Genomic DNA, 5,968 nt, shown 5'->3' with positions numbered 1-5,968 from the left:
TGTGTGTGTGTGTGTGTGTGTGTGTGTGTGTGTGTGTGTGTGTGTGTTGCAAGTTGTATATACTTCCTTTGTGTGAATATTTGCACACTGAAGCCTGAAGAGGACATTCTGGAAGAACAGCAAGTTCTCTATATCAATAAGCTGTCTCCAGCTTTCAGGCTGGATTGATTGATTGATTGATTGATTTTGTTCCTTTCTTCCTTCCTTCCTTCCTTCCTTCCTTCCTTCCTTCCTTCCTTCCTTCCTTCCTTCCTTCCTTCCTTTTGTTCCTTCCTTCTTTTTTTCAAGACTGGGTTTCTCTGTGCAGCCCTGGCTGTCTTGGAACTCAATCTGTATACCAACCTGGCCTAGAACTCAAAGATCCACCTGCCTCTGCTTCTGCTTCCTGAAAGCAGAAATTAAAATCCTGTACCACATCCGCCCAGTTACAAGCAGAATTTTTTAAATGTGGAATAGTAGAAACTTTCCCCACATTCTCCATTGGCTATCTGATGGATAGCTCTTGGCCATCAGGTTACACTTTGTTTTTTAAGATGGCAAGTACTGAATGACACTGGGCCACATGCCTAGGCTGGTGTTGAGGTATATAGACAACAAAACCTGAGCAATCTGAAGAAAAGTAATCCAAATCAAGTCTTCCATTGCCATGCTATCGACTACCATTCGGCACTAATTTTACTATAATGCATTTTTCTCTGTTTAGATAAGATTCTTCTCCCACTGGTAAATGACTTTTATTACTCAAACAAACTAAATCAAATTAAGTTAAACATTAAAGAATATGATGTAATGCTCACAATCTAGGCAGGCCATGGGAAAGCCTCCAGTGTGTATATGGTGGGGCGGTGTACACAGGAGGCTGGGAGAGGTCATCCCACATCCTGCTCTATCACTTGCCACCTTATTCTCTTGAGACAGAGTCTCTCACTACAACTTCAGGAAAGATTTTGTTTCAGCTCACAATTTGAGGATGACAAGAGCTTGAGGTAGCTAGCCTCTTGGGCACGTGGCATCTCTAGTCGAGTACCAGAACTTGATGAATGCGGAGATCAGTTTCTACTTTTTATTCTGTCCAGGACCCCAGCCAGTATAATGGTGCCACCCACACAGAGGTTGGATCTTCTCCCCTCAATTAACTCATCCGAAAAACTCTCTCATAGATGTGCTGAGTTGGTTCTAAATCCTGTCAAACTTTCAGTCAATAACACTTGTATTGACTATACAATTGACTCTACAGCTATAGAAGCTGTAGCCTTTTTGTGACCTAAAGTTGGTCATGGTATCACTATCACTTTTGCCACATTCTGTTCATTACAGACCTAGAAATAAGGCCAGCTCATGCTTAAGTTGGTTAATTTGACAAGCACCTCTCAATAAAGAAGTGTAAACCACTGGAGATCAGAGTCTATTGCAGAGGAAACAGAGAAACACTACTTTAAGCTGCACAGATGTGTCAGTCAGAAAAGTGTTTCTATCTAAAGAGCCTGAGTTTGCTCACAAAATACTATAAAAAGCTGGCCATAGTGACATACACTTGTAAGCCCAGCCTTTGTTGGTTGGGGACAGGTGTATCCTGGATCTTGGTGGCCATCTAGCCTATCGGAATCCCTAAGCTCCAGACCTCTGAGAGACCCTGACTCAGAGGAGGTACTGTGTCCCTTGGGGTGACACCTAAGGTTGTTTTCTAGTTTCCATTCACAAGTGCCTGGGCACTCTCCCTTTACACAAACACACACATAAACAGCCAGAAAATTTCCTTCTAAAACTATGACAGGCATCAGTGAGAAAAAATCCATACCTGAAACACTTAATGTCATGTGAGAAGCTGATAAAAGCCCATTCTTTCCATACTGAGTCAGGACCTAGAGCTACACAGGCCAATGTATTATCAGCCCAGGTTCCCAACTTACTTTTTGGTCATGGTGCTTTGGAACAGCAGTAAAATCCCTGGCTAAGAAAGCCTAATTCTGTAGGGTTGTAAAAGCTGTGAGCAGATCTGTGCAGAGGAGTCTTTTTTATATTTATTAGATTCCCTCTAAAAGAGGTGAGTTAATCAGTTTGAGTAATAATATTTTTCATGTTCACAGTTATGAAATTTAAATCACGATCCTCCTTACTTGGAGAATATAAATGTGAGCTGGCACTGAGCTGTCGCTCACTAATTGGTAAGATGTTTGAGCACAGAGATTTGTAGGCGTTGGGTCACAAAAGCAGCTTTTTTTTTTGTTTGTTTGTCTGTTTGGTTTTTTTTTGTTTTGTTTTGTTTTGTTTTTTGACACAAGCCCTGGTAGGGCTCTGCTCTACAGAATCCAGGAGCTGCTTCTGTTACTAAGTACATGCCAGTCCATGACTATACACTTTCGACTAAGAGAGAGGCTGGTAAGTGCTTCCAGGTCACCCAGCTCTAATGGAGAACAAGTATTGCATCATTACAGACACGTCTCTCAATTACTGGACCAAGGAGGGGAAGTTAAATGAGTACCTGAACTGGCAAAGCTTATGTCAGCAGGTTAGCTTATAATTCTTTCCCCAAGGGGATTTTCCTACACACCAGAAAACTTGAATCTCTTTATGTGTCTTACAAATGGACTAAGAATTTCCTTGTTCTCATATTTTTTTTTTTAACCTGGAAAGAGTGAAAGGGCTAGAAAAAGGCAAAGTAAAACACTATAGATTTTCTTGCTTTAAATTTTTTTTTCTTGTTCATTTATTTATTTTTTCCTCTTTTATTATTATTATTATTATTATTAATTACACTTTATTCATTTTGTATCCCCCCATAAGCCCCTCCCTCCTCCTCTCCCGACCCCACCCTACCTCCCCTTTCTGCATGCATGCTCCTTCCCATGTCCACTGATAGGGGAGGTCCTCCTCTCCTTCCTTCTGATCTTAGTCTATCAGATCACATCAGGAATGGCTGCATTGTCTTCTTCTGTGGCCTGGTAAGGCTGCTCCCCCCTCAGGGGGAGGTGATCAAAGAGCAGGCCAATCAGTTTATGTCAGAGGCAGTCCCTCTTCCCATTAATATGTAACCCACTTGGACACTGAACTGCCATGGGCTACACCTGTGCAGGGGTTCTAGGTTATCTCCATGAATAGTCCTTGTTTGGAGTATGAGTCTTTGGGAAGTTCCCTGTGTTCAAATTTTAAACAAACTTAGCTTGAAAATAATTGAGATCTTACTGATTTCACGATAGGAAAACAACACACAAATAAATGGCAATTGTCTCAGTAACGTGTGTGTGTGTGTGTGTGTGTGTGTGTGTGTATGTGTGTGTGTGTGTGTGTGTACATGTGGGTGGTTTATGTGCATACCTATATGTTCCAGGGTTATATGTGCCTTTACATATTCACAGAAGTCAGAGGGAATGTAGGGCACCTGCATTATCACTCTGCTTTATTTCCTTAAGACAGGATCTCTCAGTAAACGTGGAACTGAGCTTGTAGCAACCAAGACCCAGGATCTTCCTCTCTTAGCCTTTAATGTAGTTGGGGTTACAGGCCTTCATGTGGCCACACCTGGCTTTTGGTGTACTGGAGATTCCATATCAGGTCCTCATGCTTGCTCAGCCTTCTATTCTAATAAGCCATCTCATCAGAAAGCTTTAAGGGCCAGCAACTCTCCCCTTGACAAGTATAGTGTCTTGTAAGAAGAGTGTGACACTGTTTCGATTGCTAAGAGTATCCAGAATTTAGGGTGTGATTAGGTCTCACTTCTTTTTCTGAGAGGGAAGTTGATTCTTATGGTATGGACAGCACAGAGGTAGCTTCTACCTTTCTACAACCTACTTTTCCTACAAAGACTGCATATCCAAGATATTTGGGATCTTTTGCACTGAAAGTGAGAGAAAGGCTTGCAAATTAAATACGATATCCACATAGAAAGAATCTAAGTTAAAGATGAAGGGCAGTAGGAGCATGCCTGCTTTGTATTTTTTCTTTGTCTCTTTTCTTGAAAGACTCACATATGTGAGCATCAACAGAGACAGAGGATCCCATTTCCCTGTCAAGGAATTGAGGCTGGATCCAGTGAGTATTGTACAGGTCCTGATGCTCAGGCTAGACCTCATCATAAGTATACGTAGTAAACAAACCTCACTAAACTTCAGGATAAGGATCATTTTGTGACTTGCATACGAGAAGAAAAATAAAAATGAATGAATTAGATGATGAACTAAAGGACCAAGATGGAATTCATTCAAAGGCCTTTCATTTAGATTATAGTATGGCATTTTTGAAGATTACTTTGAAAATATTGAAAAGGGTTTGGTCTATTTTCCCCCAACTCCTTGTAGGAAGGGCTACAAGAAGCTCTCACGATTCCAGAACATGCTCTTTGTGGGTCGTAATTTCCTTCCTGTTGGTGTGATAAAATACCCCATTAAAAGCAATGTAGGGAGCAATGCTTGCTTTGCCTCACCGTTTCAGGGTACAGTTGCTCATGGTGGAAAAGTCTTGGCAGCAGGGGGTTGATGGAGATGATCTCATTGCATCCACTGTTTAGGAAGCCAAAAACTGAGTGCTTGTTTGTGGTGAGCTCACTTTATATTTTATACATAAAAGAGACCCCAAGCTAAGGTATGATGTCATGTACAGTGGGAGGTTCTTCCTACATAATGAAGGTAACCAATGACAGGCATCCACAGAGGCTGACCTAATCAAGATACCTTCACAAAATGCCTCAAAGTTTGACTCGGAAGTGATTTAATATCCTGTCAAGTTGGCAATAACATGCAGTTGCCCTTGACATAAGAGGAGAGTGAAATCAATCAGAACAAGGACACATTTATAATTGATTTTTTTTCTATTAGTTCCTTAAATAACATTAAAGAAGAGTCTGATTGATGTGAAAGCTCTATGGACAAACTCTGATGGGCTATTAAGAAACATGCTATTTAGGATCTAAAGATGTATCTTTCGTTCCCAAATATTTTACTCAGTGGACTCATTCTGGAGTTAGGTGGACCTTATACAAGACAGCAGAAGAGTCTACTTTTTAAAAAGTGACATCTGGTCTCCATTAATTGAGTTTGCTATTAAGTGTCCTAATATATACATAACAATATATCAAAACATATACAGTGAGAATTTTGCACATGATAAGTATTATTCTAGCATCATGAATGTAGTATACACATCTAGATGTCATGGGTACACATTAAGTGTTTTCTTCTATTGCCCTATACCTTAGGTTGTTAAGGCATGGTATCTAATTTAGCCTGGAACTCACTTTGTTGGCTAGATCGGCTGGATACTAAACCCTAGGACCCATCTGTCTCCATCCCCCATTGCTGGTATTATAGGCCTGAAATGCCAAGTTCAGATTTTACATGTATTTTTGGAATCTGAACTTAAGTCCTTATTTGTCCACAACAGGCACTTTGCCCACTGATCCTTCAACTGGCTTTCTTTGATTTTTTTTATTAATTCCTAATGATTCTGCAGTGTCACCCATGACTAAGGTAACATGATATTTACCTCAGGAAGGACAAACTCTCTTTCAGAGACTTTGCCACTTATAATACAGTCATTTCCTTTACAGACCCCGGTACCTGTGGTCATATTCTGAAACTCAGAAACAACATAGTCTCTCAAAAAAAAAAATGTGTTTAAAAGAACACACTCATAGCATCATAGTCCAGAGTGCCTGGCTGAATCCATTTGGGAACTAGAAGGTCAACTGAGGCAAATCTCAGATGAGTGGGGGAAAAATAAAATTAAAAAAAAAAAAACAAAAAACAAAACACTTAGTCTTCTTACTACTGTGATCCTGACTCATTGTCTTCTCTTACTCCACATGAATTACCAAGTGCTGTGAAGACACAGGGCCATGTGGTTCTGAGATCTCAGAACATGCTATTCCAGGAACACAACCATTGTATTTTCTTTTTCTTCTTCTTCTTCTTCCTCCTCTTCTTCTTCTTCTTCTTCTTCTTCTTCTTCTTCTTCTTCTTCTTCTTCTTCTTCT

General features: G+C 40.3%; 1 protein-coding gene across 2 annotated transcripts in view; it reads left to right on the top strand.

Moving 5' to 3' along the window:
- The window catches only part of LOC129672149 (contactin-associated protein like 5-1), a 784,596-nt gene that overhangs the window by 389,494 nt on the left and 389,134 nt on the right, over nucleotides 1–5,968 (top strand). The window lies entirely within an intron of this gene.

Source organism: Psammomys obesus, unplaced genomic scaffold (genome assembly GCF_907164565.1).
Source record: "Psammomys obesus unplaced genomic scaffold, mPsaObe1.curated_primary_1811, whole genome shotgun sequence".
Taxonomy (NCBI): Eukaryota; Metazoa; Chordata; class Mammalia; order Rodentia; family Muridae; genus Psammomys; species Psammomys obesus.
Note: the sequence above shows the minus strand (reverse complement) of the source record. Positions and strands in the feature narration are given on the sequence as shown.